Raw genomic sequence first — 22,856 nt, 5'->3', positions numbered from 1 at the left:
CAGGCGGGTCTGCCGGCGGCAGGGACCTAAAGAGGGGGCCCGGCGGCTTGGCCGGGCGCTTAGCTGACCGGCGGGAAGCGGTCAAGGGAAGAGTGGGTTGGGGCCGGTGTCAAAAGCTGGAGGTGGTCCAGTGGGGAAGGCCCTGGGGCCCGGTGAAGGTGCCCCCGAAGCGCAAAGTGATTTTCTCGGACTTGACACAGTTCTCTCCCCGTTGTCAAAGGCTAACCCTTACCCTAAAACTAAGCCTATCCCTCAACATAACCCTCACCCGTGGCTAAGGCCCTGGGGCCCTGTGAAACCTGGATGAGGGTCTCAAGTGCCCACAAAAGCCTCACCTGCCTGAGCTTCAGACTGGATGCCAGCAAGAGGGACCCTTGTCCTCAGGGTAGGGCGTTCCAGGCGAATGGGGCGGAAAGCAGGCCCCCGGGGCCGGGCCACCAGACCAGTCAGAACCTCCGGAGGGGCCGGGGAGGTGCCCCCAGAGTGGAAAGTGATAATTTCTCGGAGTTGACACAGCTCTCTCCCGGTTGTCAAAGCCCATAGGCTGGGCTGTGGGCGTGTCAGGACGCTCTGCTCTGAGCTGCCCTTTGGTGGGAGCGATGGGGGCCGGGGGTGTGGGGGTTAGAGGGCCTGCCCCGAGGCTCATGGAGGCCCCTGGGTGTCCTGAAGGGAGGGCTGGCTGGTCTGCCCACGCGTGGGGACCTGGGAGGCACCCTGTGAGCAGAGGGCTATGTGCCTTTACATCCCAGTGGTGGGAGCTATTCCTCTGTGTTTGGGAGCAGGGTAGACTGGCTGGTGCTGCTCGCTCATTGGTCCAATGGACCAGGGGCGTGGTTTCCGGAACCAGGAGGCGGGCCCAGGCCCACAGCTGATCCAGGTCAAGTCAAGGAGGTGGCGGGGCCAGGTGAGCAGCTGGAGGAGGTCAGGGGATCAAGGGGGCGGGGCCAGGTGAACAGCCTGAAGTGGTGAGGTAAGCAGGAGAGAGGGTCGCGGGCAGGGACGCGGGTGACCAGCAGGCGGGTCTGCCGGCGGCAGGGACCTAAAGAGGGGGCCCGGCGGCTTGGCCGGGCGCTTAGCTGACCGGCGGGAAGCGGTCAAGGGAAGAGTGGGTTGGGGCCGGTGTCAAAAGCTGGAGGTGGTCCAGTGGGGAAGGCCCTGGGGCCCGCTGAAGGTGCCCCCGAAGCGCAAAGTTATTTTCTCGGACTTGACACAGCTCTCTCCCCGTTGTCAAAGGCTAACCCTAACCCTAAAACTAAGCCTATCCCTCAACCTAACCCTCACCCGTGGCTAAGACCCTGGGGCCCTCTGAAACCTGGACGAGGGTCTCAAGTGCCCACAAAAGCCTCACCTGCCTGAGCTTCAGACTGGATGCCAGCAAGAGGGACCCTTGTCCTCAGGGTAGGGCGTTCCAGGCGAATGGGGCGGAAAGCAGGCCCCCGGGGCCGGGCCACCAGACCAGTCAGAACCTCCGGAGGGGCCGGGGAGGTGCCCCCAGAGTGGAAAGTGATAATTTCTCGGACTTGACACAGCTCTCTTCCGGTTGTCAAAGCCCATAGGCAGGGCTGTGGGCGTGTCAGGACGCTCTGCTCTGAGCTGCCCTATGGTGTGAGCGATGGGGGCCGGGGGGGTGGGGGTTAGAGGGCCTGCCCCGAGGCTCATGGAGGCCCCTGGGTGTCCTGAAGGGAGGGCTGGCTGGTCTGCCCACGCGTGGGGACCTGGGAGGCACCCTGTGAGCAGAGGGCTATGTGCCTTTACATCCCAGTGGTGGGAGCTATTCCTCTGTGTTTGGGAGCAGGGTAGACTGGCTGGTGCTGCTCGCTCATTGGTCGAATGGACCAGGGGCGTGGTTTCCGGAACCAGGAGGCGGGCCCAGGCCCACAGCTGATCCAGGTCAAGTCAAGGAGGTGGCGGGGCCAGGTGAGCAGCTGGAGGCGGTCAGGGGATCAAGGGGGCGGGGCCAGGTGAACAGCCTGAAGTGGTGAGGTAAGCAGGAGAGAGGGTCGTGGGCAGGGACGCGGGTGACCAGCAGGCGGGTCTGCCGGCGGCAGGGACCTAAAGAGGGGGCCCGGCGGCTTGGCCGGGTGCTTAGCTGACCGGCGGGAAGCCGTCAAGGGAAGAGTGGCTTGGGGCCGGTGTCAAAAGCTGGAGGTGGTCTAGTGGGGAAGGCCCTGGGGCCCGGTGAAGGTGCCCCCAAAGCGCAAAGTGATTTTCTCGGACTTGACACAGCTCTCTCCCCGTTGTCAAAGGCTAACCCTAACCCTAAAACTAAGCCTATCCCTCAACCTAACCCTCACCCGTGGCTAAGACCCTGGGGCCCTCTGAAACCTGGACGAGGGTCTCAAGTGCCCACAAAAGCCTCACCTGCCTGAGCTTCAGACTGGATGCCAGCAAGAGGGACCCTTGTCCTCAGGGTAGGGCGTTCCAGGCGAATGGGGCGGAAAGCAGGCCCCCGGGGCCGGGCCACCAGACCAGTCAGAACCTCCGGAGGGGCCGGGGAGGTGCCCCCAGAGTGGAAAGTGATAATTTCAGGGACTTGACACAGCTCTCTCCCGGTTGTCAAAGCCCATAGGCAGGGCTGTGGGCTTGTCAGGACACTCTGCTCTGAGCTGCCCTTTGGTGAGAGTGATGGGGGCCGGGGGGGTGCGGGGGTTAGAGGGCCGGCCCCGAGGCTCATGGAGGCCCCTGGGTGTCCTGAAGGGAGGGCTGGCTGGTCTGCCCACGCTTGGGGACCGGGGAGGCACCCTGTGAGCAGAGGGCTATGTGCCTTTAAATCCCAGTGGTGGGGGCTATTCCTCTGTGTTTGGGAGCAGGGCAGACTGGCTGGTGCTGCTCGCTCATTGGTCGAATGGACCAGGGGCGTGGTTTCCGGAACCAGGAGGCGGGCCCAGGCCCACAGCTGATCCAGGTCAAGTCAAGGAGGGGGCGGGGCCAGGTGAGCAGCTGGAGGCGGTCAGCGGATCAAGGGGGCGGGGCCAGGTGAACAGCCTGAAGTGGTGAGGTAAGCAGGAGAGAGGGTCGCGGGCAGGGACGCGGGTGACCAGCAGGCGGGTCTGCCGGCGGCAGGGACCTAAAGAGGGGGCCCGGCGGCTTGGACGGGCGCTTAGCTGACCGGCGGGAAGCGGTCAAGGGAAGAGTGGGTTGGGGCCGGTGTCAAAAGTTGGAGGTGGTCCAGTGGGGAAGGTCCAGTGGGGCCCGGTGAAGGTGCCCCCGAAGCGCAAAGTGATTTTCTCGGACTTGACACAGCTCTCTCCCCGTTGTCAAAGGCTAACCCTTACCCTAAAACTAAGCCTATCCCTCAACATAACCCTCACCCGTGGCTAAGGCCCTGGGGCCCTGTGAAACCTGGACGAGGGTCTCAAGTGCCCACAAAAGCCTCACCTGCCTGAGCTTCAGACTGGATGCCAGCAAGAGGGACCCTTGTCCTCAGGGTAGGGCGTTCCAGGCGAATGGGGCGGAAAGCAGGCCTCCGGGGCCGGGCCACCAGACCAGTCAGAACCTCCGGAGGGGCCGGGGAGGTGCCCCCAGAGTGGAAAGTGATAATTTCTCGGACTTGACACAGCTCTCTCCTGGTTGTCAAAGCCCATAGGCTGGGCTGTGGGCGTGTCAGGACGCTCTGCTCTGAGCTGCCCTTTGGTGGGAGCGATGGGGGCCGGGGGTGTGGGGGTTAGAGGGCCTGCCCCGAGGCTCATGGAGGCCCCTGGGTGTCCTGAAGGGAGGGCTGGCTGGTCTGCCCACGCGTGGGGACCTGGGAGGCACCCTGTGAGCAGAGGGCTATGTGCCTTTACATCCCAGTGGTGGGAGCTATTCCTCTGTGTTGGGAGCAGGGTAGACTGGCTGGTGCTGCTCGCTCATTGGTCGAATGGACCAGGGGCGTGGTTTCCGGAACCAGGAGGCGGGCCCAGGCCCACAGCTGATCCAGGTCAAGTCAAGGAGGTGGCAGGGCCAGGTGAGCAGCTGGAGGCAGTCAGGGCATCAAGGGGGCGGGGCCAGGTGAACAGCCTGAAGTGGTGAGGTAAGCAGGAGAGAGAGTCGCGGGCAGGGACGCGGGTGACCAGCAGGCGGGTCTGCCGGCGGCAGGGACCTAAAGAGGGGGCCCGGCGGCTTGGCCGGGCGCTTAGCTGACCGGCGGGAAGCGGTCAAGGGAAGAGTGGGTTGGGGCCGGTGTCAAAAGCTGGAGGTGGTCCAGTGGGGAAGGCCCTGGGGCCCGGTGAAGGTGCCCCCGAAGCGCAAAGTGATTTTCTCGGACTTGACACAGCTCTCTCCCCGTTGTCAAAGGCTAACCCTAACCCTAAAACTAAGCCTATCCCTCAACCTAACCCTCACCCGTGGCTAAGACCCTGGGGCCCTCTGAAACCTGGACGAGGGTCTCAAGTGCCCACAAAAGCCTCACCTGCCTGAGCTTCAGACTGGATGCCAGCAAGAGGGACCCTTGTCCTCAGGGTAGGGCGTTCCAGGCGAATGGGGCGGAAAGCAGGCCCCCGGGGCCGGGCCACCAGACCAGTCAGAACCTCCGGAGGGGCCCCCAGAGTGGAAAGTGATAATTTCTCGGACTTGACACAGCTCTCTCCCGGTTGTCAAAGCCCATAGGCAGGGCTGTGGGCTTGTCAGGACACTCTGCTCTGAGCTGCCCTTTGGTGGGAGCGATGGGGGCCGGGGGGGTGCGGGCGTTAGAGGGCCGGCCCCGAGGCTCATGGAGGCCCCTGGGTGTCCTGAAGGGAGGGCTGGCTGGTCTGCCCACGCTTGGGGACCTGGGAGTCACCCTGTGAGCAGAGGGCTATGTGCCTTTACATCCCAGTGGTGGGGGCTATTCCTCTGTGTTTGGGAGCAGGGCAGACTGGCTGGTGCTGCTCGCTCATTGGTCGAATGGACCAGGGGCGTGGTTTCCGGAACCAGGAGGCGGGCCCAGGCCCACAGCTGATCCAGGTCAAGTCAAGGAGGGGGCGGGGCCAGGTGAGCAGCTGGAGGCGGTCAGCGGATCAAGGGGGCGGGGCCAGGTGAACAGCCTGAAGTGGTGAGGTAAGCAGGAGAGAGGGTCGCGGGCAGGGACGCGGGTGACCAGCAGGCGGGTCTGCGGGCGGCAGGGACCTAAAGAGGGGGCCCGGCGGCTTGGCCGGGCGCTTAGCTGACCGGCGGGAAGCGGTCAAGGGAAGAGTGGCTTGGGGCCGGTGTCAAAAGCTGGAGGTGGTCCAGTGGGTAAGGTCCAGTGGGGCCCGGTGAAGGTGCCCCCGAAGCGCAAAAATGATTTTCTCGGACTTGACACAGCTCTCTCCCCGTTGTCAAAGGCTAACCCTAACCCTAAAACTAAGCCTATCCCTCAACCTAACCCTCACCCGTGGCTAAGACCCTGGGGCCCTCTGAAACCTGGACGAGGGTCTCAAGTGCACACAAAAGCCTCACCTGCCTGAGCTTCAGACTGGATGCCAGCAAGAGGGACCCTTGTCCTCAGGGTAGGGCGTTCCAGGCGAATGGGGCGGAAAGCAGGCCCCCGGGGCCGGGCCACCAGACCAGTCAGAACCTCCGGAGGGGCCGGGGAGGTGCCCCCAGAGTGGAAAGTGATAATTTCTCGGAGTTGACACAGCTCTCTCCCGGTTGTCAAAGCCCATAGGCTGGGCTGTGGGCGTGTCAGGACGCTCTGCTCTGAGCTGCCCTTTGGTGGGAGCGATGGGGGCCGGGGGTGTGGGGGTTAGAGGGCCTGCCCCGAGGCTCATGGAGGCCCCTGGGTGTCCTGAAGGGAGGGCTGGCTGGTCTGCCCACGCGTGGGGACCTGGGAGGCACCCTGTGAGCAGAGGGCTATGTGCCTTTACATCCCAGTGGTGGGAGCTATTCCTCTGTGTTTGGGAGCAGGGTAGACTGGCTGGTGCTGCTCGCTCATTGGTCCAATGGACCAGGGGCGTGGTTTCCGGAACCAGGAGGCGGGCCCAGGCCCACAGCTGATCCAGGTCAAGTCAAGGAGGTGGCGGGGCCAGGTGAGCAGCTGGAGGCGGTCAGGGGATCAAGGGGGCGGGGCCAGGTGAACAGCCTGAAGTGGTGAGGTAAGCAGGAGAGAGGGTCGCGGGCAGGGACGCGGGTGACCAGCAGGCGGGTCTGCCGGCGGCAGGGACCTAAAGAGGGGGCCCGGCGGCTTGGCCGGGCGCTTAGCTGACCGGCGGGAAGCGGTCAAGGGAAGAGTGGGTTGGGGCCGGTGTCAAAAGCTGGAGGTGGTCCAGTGGGGAAGGCCCTGGGGCCCGGTGAAGGTGCCCCCGAAGCGCAAAGTGATTTTCTCGGACTTGACACAGCTCTCTCCCCGTTGTCAAAGGCTAACCCTAACCCTAAAACTAAGCCTATCCCTCAACCTAACCCTCACCCGTGGCTAAGACCCTGGGGCCCTCTGAAACCTGGACGAGGGTCTCAAGTGCCCACAAAAGCCTTACCTGCCTGAGCTTCAGACTGGATGCCAGCAAGAGGGACCCTTGTCCTCAGGGTAGGGCGTTCCAGGCGAATGGGGCGGAAAGCAGGCCCCCGGGGCCGGGCCACCAGACCAGTCAGAACCTCCGGAGGGGCCGGGGAGGTGCCCCCAGAGTGGAAAGTGATAATTTCTCGGACTTGACACAGCTCTCTCCCGGTTGTCAAAGCCCATAGGCAGGGCTGTGGGCTTGTCAGGACACTCTGCTCTGAGCTGCCCTTTGGTGGGAGTGATGGGGGCCGGGGGGGTGCGGGGGTTAGAGGGCCGGCCCGAGGCTCATGGACGCCCCTGGGTGTCCTGAAGGGAGGGCTGGCTGGTCTGCCCACGCTTGGGGACCTGGGAGGCACCCTGTGAGCAGAGGGCTATGTGCCTTTAAATCCCAGTGGTGGGGGCTATTCCTCTGTGTTTGGGAGCAGGGCAGACTGGCTGGTGCTGCTCGCTCATTGGTCGAATGGACCAGGGGCGTGGTTTCCGGAACCAGGAGGCGGGCCCAGGCCCACAGCTGATCCAGGTCAAGTCAAGGAGGGGGCGGGGCCAGGTGAGCAGCTGGAGGCGGTCAGCGGATCAAGGGGGCGGGGCCAGGTGAACAGCCTGAAGTGGTGAGGTAAGCAGGAGAGAGGGTCGCGGGCAGGGACGCGGGTGACCAGCAGGCGGGTCTGCCGGCGGCAGGGACCTAAAGAGGGGGCCCGGCGGCTTGGCCGGGCGCTTAGCTGACCGGCGGGAAGCGGTCAAGGGAAGAGTGGGTTGGGGCCGGTGTCAAAAGTTGGAGGTGGTCCAGTGGGGAAGGTCCAGTGGGGCCCGGTGAAGGTGCCCCCGAAGCGCAAAGTGATTTTCTCGGACTTGACACAGCTCTCTCCCCGTTGTCAAAGGCTAACCCTTACCCTAAAACTAAGCCTATCCCTCAACATAACCCTCACCCGTGGCTAAGGCCCTGGGGCCCTGTGAAACCTGGACGAGGGTCTCAAGTGCCCACAAAAGCCTCACCTGCCTGAGCTTCAGACTGGATGCCAGCAAAAGGGACCCTTGTCCTCAGGGTAGGGCGTTCCAGGCGAATGGGGCGGAAAGCAGGCCCCCGGGGCCGGGCCACCAGACCAGTCAGAACCTCCGGAGGGGCCGGGGAGGTGCCCCCAGAGTGGAAAGTGATAATTTCTCGGACTTGACACAGCTCTCTCCCGGTTGTCAAAGCCCATAGGCAGGGCTGTGGGCGTGTCAGGACGCTCTGCTCTGAGCTGCCCTTTGGTGGGAGCGATGGGGGCCGGGGGGGTGGGGGTTAGTGGGCCTGCCCCGAGGCTCATGTAGGCCCCTGGGTGTCCTGAAGGGAGGGCTGGCTGGTCTGCCCACGCGTGGGGACCTGGGAGGCACCCTGTGAGCAGAGGGCTATGTGCCTTTACATCCCAGTGGTGGGAGCTATTCCTCTGTGTTTGGGAGCAGGGTAGACTGGCTGGTGCTGCTCGCTCATTGGTCGAATGGACCAGGGGCGTGGTTTCCGGAACCAGGAGGCGGGCCCAGGCCCACAGCTGATCCAGGTCAAGTCAAGGAGGTGGCGGGGCCAGGTGAGCAGCTGGAGGCGGTCAGTTGATCAAGGGGGCGGGGCCAGGTGAACAGCCTGAAGTGGTGAGGTAAGCAGGAGAGAGGGTCGCGGGCAGGGACGCGGGTGACCAGCAGGCGGGTCTGCGGGCAGCAGGGACCTAAAGAGGGGGCCCGGCGGCTTGGCCGGGCGCTTAGCTGACCGGCGGGAAGCGGTCAAGGGAAGAGTGGCTTGGGGCCGGTGTCAAAAGCTGGAGGTGGTCCAGTGCGGAAGGCCCTGGGGCCCGGTGAAGGTGCCCCCGAAGCGCAAAGTGATTTTCTCGGACTTGACACAGCTCTCTCCCCGTTGTCAAAGGCTAACCCTAACCCTAAAACTAAGCCTATCCCTCAACCTAACCCTCACCCGTGGCTAAGACCCTGGGGCCCTCTGAAACCTGGACGAGGGTCTCAAGTGCCCACAAAAGCCTCACCTGCCTGAGCTTCAGACTGGATGCCAGCAAGAGGGACCCTTGTCCTCAGGGTAGGGCGTTCCAGGCGAATGGGGCGGAAAGCAGGCCCCCGGGGCCGGGCCACCAGACCAGTCAGAACCTCCGGAGGGGCCCCCAGAGTGGAAAGTGATAATTTCTCGGACTTGACACAGCTCTCTCCAGGTTGTCAAAGCCCATAGGTAGGGCTGTGGGCTTGTCAGGACACTCTGCTCTGAGCTGCCCTTTGGTGGGAGCGATGGGGGCCGGGGGGGTGCGGGCGTTAGAGGGCCGGCCCCGAGGCTCATGGAGGCCCCTGGGTGTCCTGAAGGGAGGGCTGGCTGGTCTGCCCACGCGTGGGGACCTGGGAGGCACCCTGTGAGCAGAGGGCTATGTGCCTTTATATCCCAGTGGTGGGAGCTATTCCTCTATGTTTGGGAGCAGGGTAGACTGGCTGGTGCTGCTCGCTCATTGGTCGAATGGACCAGGGGCGTGGTTTCCGGAACCAGGAGGCGGGCCCAGGCCCACAGCTGATCCAGGTCAAGTCAAGGAGGTGGCGGGGCCAGGTGAGCAGCTGGAGGCGGTCAGGGGATCAAGGGGGCGGGGCCAGGTGAACAGCCTGAAGTGGTGAGGTAAGCAGGAGAGAGGGTCGCGGGCAGGGACGCGGGTGACCAGCAGGCGGGTCTGCCGGCGGCAGGGACCTAAAGAGGGGGCCCGGCGGCTTGGCCGGGCGCTTAGCTGACCGGCGGGAAGCGGTCAAGGGAAGAGTGGGTTGGGGCCGGTGTCAAAAGCTGGAGGTGGTCCAGTGGGGAAGGCCCTGGGGCCCGGTGAAGGTGCCCCCGAAGCGCAAAGTGATTTTCTCGGACTTGACACAGCTCTCTCCCCGTTGTCAAAGGCTAACCCTAACCCTAAAACTAAGCCTATCCCTCAACCTAACCCTCACCCGTGGCTAAGACCCTGGGGCCCTGTGAAACCTGGACGAGGGTCTCAAGTGCCCACAAAAGCCTCACCTGCCTGAGCTTCAGAGTGGATGCCAGCAAGAGGGACCCTTGTCCTCAGGGTAGGGCGTTCCAGGCGAATGGGGCGGAAAGCAGGCCCCCGGGGCCGGGCCACCAGACCAGTCAGAACCTCCGGAGGGGCCGGGGAGGTGCCCCCAGAGTGGAAAGTGATAATTTCTCGGACTTGACACAGCTCTCTCCCGGTTGTCAAAGCCCATAGGCAGGGCTGTGGGCGTGTCAGGACGCTCTGCTCTGAGCTGCCCTTTGGTGGGAGCGATGGGGGCCGGGAGGGTGGGGGTTAGAGGGCCTGCCCCGAGGCTCATGGAGGCCCCTGGGTGTCCTGAAGGGAGGGCTGGCTGGTCTGCCCACGCGTGGGGACCTGGGAGGCACCCTGTGAGCAGAGGGCTATGTGCTTTTACATCCCAGTGGTGGGAGCTATTCCTCTGTGTTTGGGAGCAGGGTAGACTGGCTGGTGCTGCTCGCTCATTGGTCGAATGGACCAGGGGCGTGGTTTCCGGAACCAGGAGGCGGGCCCAGGCCCACAGCTGATCCAGGTCAAGTCAAGGAGGGGGCGGGGCCAGGTGAGCAGCTGGAGGCGGTCAGCGGATCAAGGGGGCGGGGCCAGGTGAACAGCCTGAAGTGGTGAGGTAAGCAGGAGAGAGGGTCGCGGGCAGGGACGCGGGTGACCAGCAGGCGGGTCTGCCGGCGGCAGGGACCTAAAGAGGGGGCCCGGCGGCTTGGCCGGGCGCTTAGCTGACCGGCGGGAAGCGGTCAAGGGAAGAGTGGGTTGGGGCCGGTGTCAAAAGTTGGAGGTGGTCCAGTGGGGAAGGTCCAGTGGGGCCCGGTGAAGGTGCCCCCGAAGCGCAAAGTGATTTTCTCGGACTTGACACAGCTCTCTCCCCGTTGTCAAAGGCTAACCCTTACTTTAAAACTAAGCCTATCCCTCAACATAACCCTCACCCGTGGCTAAGGCCCTGGGGCCCTGTGAAACCTGGACGAGGGTCTCAAGTGCCCACAAAAGCCTCACCTGCCTGAGCTTCAGATGGATGCCAGCAAGAGGGACCCTTGTCCTCAGGGTAGGGCGTTCCAGGCGAATGGGGCGGAAAGCAGGCCCCCGGGGCCGGGCCACCAGACCAGTCAGAACCTCCGGAGGGGCCGGGGAGGTGCCCCCAGAGTGGAAAGTGATAATTTCTCGGACTTGACACAGCTCTCTCCCGGTTGTCAAAGCCCATAGGCTGGGCTGTGGGCGTGTCAGGACGCTCTGCTCTGAGCTGCCCTTTGGTGGGAGCGATGGGGGCCGGGGGTGTGGGGGTTAGAGGGCCTGCCCCGAGGCTCATGGAGGCCCCTGGGTGTCCTGAAGGGAGGGCTGGCTGGTCTGCCCACGCGTGGGGACCTGGGAGGCACCCTGTGAGCAGAGGGCTATGTGCCTTTACATCCCAGTGGTGGGAGCTATTCCTCTGTGTTTGGGAGCAGGGTAGACTGGCTGGTGCTGCTCGCTCATTGGTCGAATGGACCAGGGGCGTGGTTTCCGGAACCAGGAGGCGGGCCCAGGCCCACAGCTGATCCAGGTCAAGTCAAGGAGGTGGCGGGGCCAGGTGAGCAGCTGGAGGCGGTCAGGGGATCAAGGGGGCGGGGCCAGGTGAACAGCCTGAAGTGGTGAGGTAAGCAGGAGAGAGAGTCGCGGGCAGGGACGCGGGTGACCAGCAGGCGGGTCTGCCGGCAGCAGGGACCTAAAGAGGGGGCCCGGCGGCTTGGCCGGGCGCTTAGCTGACCGGCGGGAAGCGGTCAAGGGAAGAGTGGGTTGGGGCCGGTGTCAAAAGCTGGAGGTGGTCCAGTGGGGAAGGCCCTGGGGCCCGGTGAAGGTGCCCCCGAAGCGCAAAGTGATTTTCTCGGACTTGACACAGCTCTCTCCCCGTTGTCAAAGGCTAACCCTAACCCTAAAACTAAGCCTATCCCTCAACCTAACCCTCACCCGTGGCTAAGACCCTGGGGCCCTGTGAAACCTGGACGAGGGTCTCAAGTGCCCACAAAAGCCTCACCTGCCTGAGCTTCAGAGTGGATGCCAGCAAGAGGGACCCTTGTCCTCAGGGTAGGGCGTTCCAGGCGAATGGGGCGGAAAGCAGGCCCCCGGGGCCGGGCCACCAGACCAGTCAGAACCTCCGGAGGGGCCCCCAGAGTGGAAAGTGATAATTTCTCGGACTTGACACAGCTCTCTCCCGGTTGTCAAAGCCCATAGGCAGGGCTGTGGGCTTGTCAGGACACTCTGCTCTGAGCTGCCCTTTGGTGGGAGCGATGGGGGCCGGGGGGGTGCGGGCGTTAGAGGGCCGGCCCCGAGGCTCATGGAGGCCCCTGGGTGTCCTGAAGGGAGGGCTGGCTGGTCTGCCCACGCTTGGGGACCTGGGAGGCACCCTGTGAGCAGAGGGCTATGTGCCTTTACATCCCAGTGGTGGGGGCTATTCCTCTGTGTTTGGGAGCAGGGCAGACTGGCTGGTGCTGCTCGCTCATTGGTCGAATGGACCAGGGGCGTGGTTTCCGGAACCAGGAGGCGGGCCCAGGCCCACAGCTGATCCAGGTCAAGTCAAGGAGGGGGCGGGGCCAGGTGAGCAGCTGGAGGCGGTCAGCGGATCAAGGGCGCGGGGCCAGGTGAACAGCCTGAAGTGGTGAGGTAAGCAGGAGAGAGGGTCGCAGGCAGGGACGCGGGTGACCAGAAGGCGGGTCTGCCGGCGGCAGGGACCTAAAGAGGGGGCCCGGCGGCTTGGCCGGGCGCTTAGCTGACCGGCGGGAAGCGGTCAAGGGAAGAGTGGGTTGGAGCCGGTGTCAAAAGCTGGAGGTGGTCCAGTGGGGAAGGCCCTGGGGCCCGGTGAAGGTGCCCCCGAAGCGCAAAGTGATTTTCTCGGACTTGACACAGCTCTCTCCCCGTTGTCAAAGGCTAACCCTAACCCTAAAACTAAGCCTATCCCTCAACCTAACCCTCACCCGTGGCTAAGACCCTGGGGCCCTCTGAAACCTGGACGAGGGTCTCAAGTGCCCACAAAAGCCTCACCTGCCTGAGCTTCAGACTGGATGCCAGCAAGAGGGACCCTTGTCCTCAGGGTAGGGCGTTCCAGGCGAATGGGGCGGAAAGCAGGCCCCCAGGGCCGGGCCACCAGACCAGTCAGAACCTCCGGAGGGGCCGGGGAGGTGCCCCCAGAGTGGAAAGTGATAATTTCTCGGACTTGACACAGCTCTCTCCCGGTTGTCAAAGCCCATAGGCAGGGCTGTGGGCTTGTCAGGACACTCTGCTCTGAGCTGCCCTTTGGTGGGAGTGATGGGGGCCGGGGGGGTGCGGGGGTTAGAGGGCCGGCCCCGAGGCTCATGGAGGCCCCTGGGTGTCCTGAAGGGAGGGCTGGCTGGTCTGCCCACGCTTGGGGACCTGGGAGGCACCCTGTGAGCAGAGGGCTATGTGCCTTTACATCCCAGTGGTGGGGGCTATTCCTCTGTGTTTGGGAGCAGGGCAGACTGGCTGGTGCTGCTCGCTCATTGGTCGAATGGACCAGGGGCGTGGTTTCCGGAACCAGGAGGCGGGCCCAGGCCCACAGCTGATCCAGGTCAAGTCAAGGAGGGGGCGAGGCCAGGTGAGCAGCTGGAGGCGGTCAGCGGATCAAGGGGGCGGGGCCAGGTGAACAGCCTGAAGTGGTGAGGTAAGCAGGAGAGAGGGTCGCGGGCAGGGACTCGGGTGACCAGCAGGCGGGTCTGCCGGCGGCAGGGACCTAAAGAGGGGGCCCGGCGGCTTGGCCGGGCGCTTAGCTGACCGGCGGGAAGCGGTCAAGGGAAGAGTGGGTTGGGGCCGGTGTCAAAAGTTGGAGGTGGTCCAGTGGAAAAGGTCCAGTGGGGCCCGGTGAAGGTGCCCCCGAAGCGCAAAGTGATTTTCTCGGACTTGACACAGCTCTCTCCCCGTTGTCAAAGGCTAACCCTTACCCTAAAACTAAGCCTATCCCTCAACATAACCCTCACCCGTGGCTAAGGCCCTGGGGCCCTGTGAAACCTGGACGAGGGTCTCAAGTGCCCACAAAAGCCTCACCTGCCTGAGCTTCAGACTGGATGCCAGCAAGAGGGACCCTTGTCCTCAGGGTAGGGCGTTCCAGGCGAATGGGGCGGAAAGCAGGCCCCCGGGGCCGGGCCACCAGACCAGTCAGAACCTCCGGAGGGGCCGGGGAGGTGCCCCCAGAGTGGAAAGTGATAATTTCTCGGACTTGACACAGCTCTCTCCCGGTTGTCAAAGCCCATAGGCTGGGCTGTGGGCGTGTCAGGACGCTCTGCTCTGAGCTGCCCTTTGGTGGGAGCGATGGGGGCCGGGGGGGTGGGGGTTAGAGGGCCTGCCCCGAGGCTCATGTAGGCCCCTGGGTGTCCTGAAGGGAGGGCTGGCTGGTCTGCCCACGCGTGGGGACCTGGGAGGCACCCTGTGAGCAGAGGGCTATGTGCCTTTACATCCCAGTGGTGGGAGCTATTCCTCTGTGTTTGGGAGCAGGGTAGACTGGCTGGTGCTGCTCGCTCATTGGTCGAATGGACCAGGGGCGTGGTTTCCGGAACCAGGAGGCGGGCCCAGGCCCACAGCTGATCCAGGTCAAGTCAAGGAGGTGGCGCGGCCAGGTGAGCAGCTGGAGGCGGTCAGGGGATCAAGGGGGCGGGGCCAGGTGAACAGCCTGGAGTGGTGAGGTAAGCAGGAGAGAGGGTCGCGGGCAGGGACGCGGGTGACCAGCAGGCGGGTCTGCCGGCGGCAGGGACCTAAAGAGGGGGCCCGGCGGCTTGGCCGGGCGCTTAGCTGACCGGTGGGAAGCGGTCAAGGGAAGAGTGGGTTGGGGCCGGTGTCAAAAGCTGGAGGTGGTCCAGTGGGGAAGGCCCTGGGGCCCGGTGAAGGTGCCCCCGAAGCGCAAAGTGATTTTCTCGGACTTGACACAGCTCTCTCCCCGTTGTCAAAGGCTAACCCTAACCCTAAAACTAAGCCTATCCCTCAACCTAACCCTCACCCGTGGCTAAGACCCTGGGGCCCTCTGAAACCTGGACGAGGGTCTCAAGTGCCCACAAAAGCCTCACCTGCCTGAGCTTCAGACTGGATGCCAGCAAGAGGGACCCTTGTCCTCAGGGTAGGGCGTTCCAGGCGAATGGGGCGGAAAGCAGGCCCCCGGGGCCGGGCCACCAGACCAGTCAGAACCTCCGGAGGGGCCCCAAAAGTGGAAAGTGATAATTTCTCGGACTTGACACAGCTCTCTCCCGGTTGTCAAAGCCCATAGGCAGGGCTGTGGGCTTGTCAGGACACTCTGCTCTGAGCTGCCCTTTGGTGGGAGCGATGGGGGCCGGGGGGGTGCTGGGGTTAGAGGGCCGGCCCCGAGGCTCATGGAGGCCCCTGGGTGTCCTGAAGGGAGGGCTGGCTGGTCTGCCCACGCTTGGGGACCTGGGAGGCACCCTGTGAGCAGAGGGCTATGTGCCTTTACATCCCAGTGGTGGGGGCTATTCCTCTGTGTTTGGGAGCAGGGCAGACTGGCTGGTGCTGCTCGCTCATTGGTCGAATGGACCAGGGGCGTGGTTTCCGGAACCAGGAGGCGGGCCCAGGCCCACAGCTGATCCAGGTCAAGACAAGGAGGGGGCGGGGCCAGGTGAGCAGCTGGAGGCGGTCAGCGGATCAAGGGCGCGGGGCCAGGTGAACAGCCTGAAGTGGTGAGGTAAGCAGGAGAGAGGGTCGCGGGCAGGGACGCGGGTGACCAGCAGGCGGGTCTGCCGGTGGCAGGGACCTAAAGAGGGGGCCCGGCGGCTTGGCCGGGCGCTTAGCTGACCGGCGGGAAGCGGTCAAGGGAAGAGTGGGTTGGGGCCGGTGTCAAAAGCTGGAGGTGGTCCAGTGGGGAAGGCCCTGGGGCCCGGTGAAGGTGCCCCCGAAGCGCAAAGTGATTTTCTCGGACTTGACACAGCTCTCTCCCCGTTGTCAAAGGCTAACCCTTACCCTAAAACTAAGCCTATCCCTCAACATAACCCTCACCCGTGGCTAAGGCCCTGGGGCCCTGTGAAACCTGGACGAGGGTCTCAAGTGCCCACAAAAGCCTCACCTGCCTGAGCTTCAGACTGGATGCCAGCAAGAGGGACCCTTGTCCTCAGGGTAGGGCGTTCCAGGCGAATGGGGCGGAAAGCAGGCCCCCGGGGCCGGGCCACCAGACCAGTCAGAACCTCCGGAGGGGCCCCCAGAGTGGAAAGTGATAATTTCTCGGACTTGACACAGCTCTCTCCCGGTTGTCAAAGCCCATAGGCTGGGCTGTGGGCGTGTCAGGACGCTCTGCTCTGAGCTGCCCTTTGGTGGGAGCGATGGGGGCCGGGGGTGTGGGGGTTAGAGGGCCTGCCCCGAGGCTCATGGAGGCCCCTGGGTGTCCTGAAGGGAGGGCTGGCTGGTCTGCCCACGCGTGGGGACCTGGGAGGCACCCTGTGAGCAGAGGGCTATGTGCCTTTACATCCCAGTGGTGGGAGCTATTCCTCTGTGTTTGGGAGCAGGGTAGACTGGCTGGTGCTGCTCGCACATTGGTCGAATGGACCAGGGGCGTGGTTTCCGGAACCAGGAGGCGGGCCCAGGCCCACAGCTGATCCAGGTCAATTCAAGGAGGTGGCGGGGCCAGGTGAGCAGCTGGAGGCGGTCAGGGGATCAAGGGGGCGGGGCCAGGTGAACAGCCTGAAGTGGTGAGGTAAGCAGGAGAGAGAGTCGCGGGCAGGGACGCGGGTGACCAGCAGGCGGGTCTGCCGGCGGCAGGGACCTAAAGAGGGGGCCCGGCGGCTTGGCCGGGCGCTTAGCTGACCGGCGGGAAGCGGTCAAGGGAAGAGTGGGTTGGGGCCGGTGTCAAAAGCTGGAGGTGGTCCAGTGGGGAAGGCCCTGGGGCCCGGTGAAGGTGCCCCCGAAGCGCAAAGTGATTTTCTCGGACTTGACACAGCTCTCTCCCCGTTGTCAAAGGCTAACCCTAACCCTAAAACTAAGCCTATCCCTCAACCTAACCCTCACCCATGGCTAAGACCCTGGGGCCCTCTGAAACCTGGACGAGGGTCTCAAGTGCCCACAAAAGCCTCACCTGCCTGAGCTTCAGACTGGATGCCAGCAAGAGGGACCCTTGTCCTCAGGGTAGGGCGTTCCAGGCGAATGGGGCGGAAAGCAGGCCCCCGGGGCCGGGCCACCAGACCAGTCAGAACCTCCGGAGGGGCCCCCAGAGTGGAAAGTGATAATTTCTCGGACTTGACACAGCTCTCTCCCGGTTGTCAAAGCCCATAGGCAGGGCTGTGGGCTTGTCAGGACACTCTGCTCTGAGCTGCCCTTTGGTGGGAGCGATGGGGGCCGGGGGGGTGCGGGCGTTAGAGGGCCGGCCCCGAGGCTCATGGAGGCCCCTGGGTGTCCTGAAGGGAGGGCTGGCTGGTCTGCCCACGCTTGGGGACCTGGGAGGCACCCTGTGAGCAGAGGGCTATGTGCCTTTACATCCCAGTGGTGGGGGCTATTCCTCTGTGTTTGGGAGCAGGGCAGACTGGCTGGTGCTGCTCGCTCATTGGTCGAATGGACCAGGGGCGTGGTTTCCGGAACCAGGAGGCGGGCCCAGGCCCACAGCTGATCCAGGTCAAGTCAAGGAGGGGGCGGGGCCAGGTGAGCAGCTGGAGGCGGTCAGCGGATCAAGGGCGCGGGGCCAGGTGAACAGCCTGAAGTGGTGAGGTAAGCAGGAGAGAGGGTCGCGGGCAGGGACGCGGGTGACCAGAAGGCGGGTCTGCCGGCGGCAGGGACCTAAAGAGGGGGCCCGGCGGCTTGGCCGGGCGCTTAGCTGACCGGCTGGAAGCGGTCAAGGGAAGAGTGGGTTGGGGCCGGTGTCAAAAGCTGGAGGTGGTCCAGTGGGGAAGGCCCTGGGGCCCGGTGAAGGTGCCCCCGAAGCGCAAAGTGATTTTCTCGGACTTGACACAGCTCTCTCCCCGTTGTCAAAGGCTAACCCTAACCCTAAAACTAAGCCTATCCCTCAACCTAACCCTCACCCGTGGCTAAGACCCTGGGGCCCTCTGAAACCTGGACGAGGGTCTCAAGTGCCCACAAAAGCCTCACCTGCCTGAGCTTCAGACTGGATGCCAGCAAGAGGGACCCTTGTCCTCAGGGTAGGGCGTTCCAGGCGAATGGGGCGGAAAGCAGGCCCCCGGGGCCGGGCCACCAGACCACTCAGAACCTCCGGAGGGGCCGGGGAGGTGCCCCCAGAGTGGAAAGTGATAATTTCTCGGACTTGACACAGCTCTCTCCCGGTTGTCAAAGCCCATAGGCAGGGCTGTGGGCTTGTCAGGACACTCTGCTCTGAGCTGCCCTTTGGTGGGAGTGATGGGGGCCGGGGGGGTGCGGGGGTTAGAGGGCCGGCCCCGAGGCTCATGGAGGCCCCTGGGTGTCCTGAAGGGAGGGCTGGCTGGTCTGCCCACGCTTGGGGACCTGGGAGGCACCCTGTGAGCAGAGGGCTATGTGCCTTTAAATCCCAGTGGTGGGAGCTATTCCTCTGTGTTTGGGAGCAGGGCAGACTGGCTGGTGCTGCTCTCTCATTGGTCGAATGGACCAGGGGCGTGGTTTCCGGAACCAGGAGGCGGGCCCAGGCCCACAGCTGATCCAGGTCAAGTCAAGGAGGGGGCGGGGCCAGGTGAGCAGCTGGAGGCGGTCAGCGGATCAAGGGGGCGGGGCCAGGTGAACAGCCTGAAGTGGTGAGGTAAGCAGGAGAGAGGGTCGCGGGCAGGGACGCGGGTGACCAGCAGGCGGGTCTGCCGGCGGCAGGGACCTAAAGAGGGGGCCCGGCGGCTTGGCCGGGCGCTTAGCTGACCGGCGGGAAGCGGTCAAGGGAAGTGTGGGTTGGGGCCGGTGTCAAAAGTTGGAGGTGGTCCAGTGGGGAAGGTCCAGTGGGGCCCGGTGAAGGTGCCCCCGAAGCGCAAAGTGATTTTCTCGGACTTGACACAGCTCTCTCCCCGTTGTCAAAGGCTAACCCTTACCCTAAAACTAAGCCTATCCCTCAACATAACCCTCACCCGTGGCTAAGGCCCTGGGGCCCTGTGAAACCTGGACGAGGGTCTCAAGTGCCCACAAAAGCCTCACCTGCCTGAGCTTCAGACTGGATGCCAGCAAGAGGGACCCTTGTCCTCAGGGTAGGGCGTTCCAGGCGAATGGGGCGGAAAGCAGGCCCCCGGGGCCGGGCCACCAGACCAGTCAGAATCTCCGGAGGGGCCGGGGAGGTGCCCCCAGAGTGGAAAGTGATAATTTCTCGGACTTGACACAGCTCTCTCCTGGTTGTCAAAGCCCATAGGCTGGGCTGTGGGCGTGTCAGGACGCTCTGCTCTGAGCTGCCCTTTGGTGGGAGCGATGGGGGCCGGGGGTGTGGGGGTTAGAGGGCCTGCCCCGAGGCTCATGGAGGCCCCTGGGTGTCCTGAAGGGAGGGCTGGCTGGTCTGCCCACGCGTGGGGACCTGGGAGGCACCCTGTGAGCAGAGGGCTATGTGCCTTTACATCCCAGTGGTGGGAGCTATTCCTCTGTGTTTGGGAGCAGGGTAGACTGGCTGGTGCTGCTCGCTCATTGGTCGAATGGACCAGGGGCGTGGTTTCCGGAACCAGGAGGCGGGCCCAGGCCCACAGCTGATCCAGGTCAAGTCAAGGAGGTGGCGGGGCCAGGTGAGCAGCTGGAGGCAGTCAGGGGATCAAGGGTCCGGGGCCAGGTAAACAGCCTGAAGTGGTGAGGTAAGCAGGAGAGAGAGTCGCGGGCAGGGACGCGGGTGATCAGCAGGCGGGTCTGCCGGCGGCAGGGACCTAAAGAGGGGGCCCGGCGGCTTGGCCGGGCGCTTAGCTGACCGGCGGGAAGCGGTCAAGGGAAGAGTGGGTTGGGGCCGGTGTCAAAAGCTGGAGGTGGTCCAGTGGGGAAGGCCCTGGGGCCCGGTGAAGGTGCCCCCGAAGCGCAAAGTGATTTTCTCGGACTTGACACAGCTCTCTCCCCGTTGTCAAAGGCTAACCCTAACCCTAAAACTAAGCCTATCCCTCAACCTAACCCTCACCCGTGGCTAAGACCCTGGGGCCCTCTGAAACCTGGACGAGGGTCTCAAGTGCCCACAAAAGCCTCACCTGCCTGAGCTTCAGACTGGATGCCAGCAAGAGGGACCCTTGTCCTCAGGGTAGGGCGTTCCAGGCGAATGGGGCGGAAAGCAGGCCCCCGGGGCCGGGCCACCAGACCAGTCAGAACCTCCGGAGGGGCACCCAGAGTGGAAAGTGATAATTTCTCGGACTTGACACAGCTCTCTCCCGGTTGTCAAAGCCCATAGGCAGGGCTGTGGGCTTGTCAGGACACTCTGCTCTGAGCTGCCCTTTGGTGGGAGCGATGGGGGCCGGGGGGGTGCGGGCGTTAGAGGGCCGGCCCCGAGGCTCATGGAGGCCCCTGGGTGTCCTGAAGGGAGGGCTGGCTGGTCTGCCCACGCTTGGGGACCTGGGAGGCACCCTGTGAGCAGAGGGCTATGTGCCTTTACATCCCAGTGGTGGGGGCTATTCCTCTGTGTTTGGGAGCAGGGCAGACTGGCTGGTGCTGCTCGCTCATTGGTCGAATGGACCAGGGGCGTGGTTTCCGGAACCAGGAGGCGGGCCCAGGCCCACAGCTGATCCAGGTCAAGTCAAGGAGGGGGCGGGGCCAGGTGAGCAGCTGGAGGCGGTCAGCGGATCAAGGGCGCGGGGCCAGGTGAACAGCCTGAAGTGGTGAGGTAAGCAGGAGAGAGGGTCGCGGGCAGGGACGCGGGTGACCAGAAGGCGGGTCTGCCGGCGGCAGGGACCTAAAGAGGGGGCCCGGCGGCTTGGCCGGGCGCTTAGCTGACCGGCTGGAAGCGGTCAAGGGAAGAGTGGGTTGGGGCCGGTGTCAAAAGCTGGAGGTGGTCCAGTGGGGAAGGCCCTGGGGCCCGGTGAAGGTGCCCCCGAAGCGCAAAGTGATTTTCTCGGACTTGACACAGCTCTCTCCCCGTTGTCAAAGGCTAACCCTAACCCTAAAACTAAGCCTATCCCTCAACCTAACCCTCACCCGTGGCTAAGACCCTGGGGCCCTCTGAAACCTGGACGAGGGTCTCAAGTGCCCACAAAAGCCTCACCTGCCTGAGCTTCAGACTGGATGCCAGCAAGAGGGACCCTTGTCCTCAGGGTAGGGCGTTCCAGGCGAATGGGGCGGAAAGCAGGCCCCCGGGGCCGGGCCACCAGACCACTCAGAACCTCCGGAGGGGCCGGGGAGGTGCCCCCAGAGTGGAAAGTGATAATTTCTCGGACTTGACACAGCTCTCTCCCGGTTGTCAAAGCCCATAGGCAGGGCTGTGGGCTTGTCAGGACACTCTGCTCTGAGCTGCCCTTTGGTGGGAGTGATGGGGGCCGGGGGGGTGCGGGGGTTAGAGGGCCGGCCCCGAGGCTCATGGAGGCCCCTGGGTGTCCTGAAGGGAGGGCTGGCTGGTCTGCCCACGCTTGGGGACCTGGGAGGCACCCTGTGAGCAGAGGGCTATGTGCCTTTAAATCCCAGTGGTGGGAGCTATTCCTCTGTGTTTGGGAGCAGGGCAGACTGGCTGGTGCTGCTCTCTCATTGGTCGAATGGACCAGGGGCGTGGTTTCCGGAACCAGGAGGCGGGCCCAGGCCCACAGCTGATCCAGGTCAAGTCAAGGAGGGGGCGGGGCCAGGTGAGCAGCTGGAGGCGGTCAGCGGATCAAGGGGGCGGGGCCAGGTGAACAGCCTGAAGTGGTGAGGTAAGCAGGAGAGAGGGTCGCGGGCAGGGACGCGGGTGACCAGCAGGCGGGTCTGCCGGCGGCAGGGACCTAAAGAGGGGGCCCGGCGGCTTGGCCGGGCGCTTAGCTGACCGGCGGGAAGCGGTCAAGGGAAGAGTGGGTTGGGGCCGGTGTCAAAAGTTGGAGGTGGTCCAGTGGGGAAGGTCCAGTGGGGCCCGGTGAAGGTGCCCCCGAAGCGCAAAGTGATTTTCTCGGACTTGACACAGCTCTCTCCCCGTTGTCAAAGGCTAACCCTTACCCTAAAACTAAGCCTATCCCTCAACATAACCCTCACCCGTGGCTAAGGCCCTGGGGCCCTGTGAAACCTGGACGAGGGTCTCAAGTGCCCACAAAAGCCTCACCTGCCTGAGCTTCAGACTGGATGCCAGCAAGAGGGACCCTTGTCCTCAGGGTAGGGCGTTCCAGGCGAATGGGGCGGAAAGCAGGCCCCCGGGGCCGGGCCACCAGACCAGTCAGAATCTCCGGAGGGGCCGGGGAGGTGCCCCCAGAGTGGAAAGTGATAATTTCTCGGACTTGACACAGCTCTCTCCTGGTTGTCAAAGCCCATAGGCTGGGCTGTGGGCGTGTCAGGACGCTCTGCTCTGAGCTGCCCTTTGGTGGGAGCGATGGGGGCCGGGGGTGTGGGGGTTAGAGGGCCTGCCCCGAGGCTCATGGAGGCCCCTGGGTGTCCTGAAGGGAGGGCTGGCTGGTCTGCCCACGCGTGGGGACCTGGGAGGCACCCTGTGAGCAGAGGGCTATGTGCCTTTACATCCCAGTGGTGGGAGCTATTCCTCTGTGTTTGGGAGCAGGGTAGACTGGCTGGTGCTGCTCGCTCATTGGTCGAATGGACCAGGGGCGTGGTTTCCGGAACCAGGAGGCGGGCCCAGGCCCACAGCTGATCCAGGTCAAGTCAAGGAGGTGGCGGGGCCAGGTGAGCAGCTGGAGGCAGTCAGGGGATCAAGGGGGCGGGGCCAGGTAAACAGCCTGAAGTGGTGAGGTAAGCAGGAGAGAGAGTCGCGGGCAGGGACGCGGGTGATCAGCAGGCGGGTCTGCCGGCGGCAGGGACCTAAAGAGGGGGCCCGGCGGCTTGGCCGGGCGCTTAGCTGACCGGCGGGAAGCGGTCAAGGGAAGAGTGGGTTGGGGCCGGTGTCAAAAGCTGGAGGTGGTCCAGTGGGGAAGGCCCTGGGGCCCGGTGAAGGTGCCCCCGAAGCGCAAAGTGATTTTCTCGGACTTGACACAGCTCTCTCCCCGTTGTCAAAGGCTAACCCTAACCCTAAAACTAAGCCTATCCCTCAACCTAACCCTCACCCGTGGCTAAGACCCTGGGGCCCTCTGAAACCTGGACGAGGGTCTCAAGTGCCCACAAAAGCCTCACCTGCCTGAGCTTCAGACTGGATGCCAGCAAGAGGGACCCTTGTCCTCAGGGTAGGGCGTTCCAGGCGAATGGGGCGGAAAGCAGGCCCCCGGGGCCGGGCCACCAGACCAGTCAGAACCTCCGGAGGGGCACCCAGAGTGGAAAGTGATAATTTCTCGGACTTGACACAGCTCTCTCCCGGTTGTCAAAGCCCATAGGCAGGGCTGTGGGCTTGTCAGGACACTCTGCTCTGAGCTGCCCTTTGGTGGGAGCGATGGGGGCCGGGGGGGTGCGGGCGT

Source organism: Pipistrellus hanaki, assembly GCF_964339955.1.
Source record: "Pipistrellus hanaki genome assembly, chromosome: 13".
Taxonomy (NCBI): Eukaryota; Metazoa; Chordata; class Mammalia; order Chiroptera; family Vespertilionidae; genus Pipistrellus; species Pipistrellus hanaki.
Note: the sequence above shows the minus strand (reverse complement) of the source record.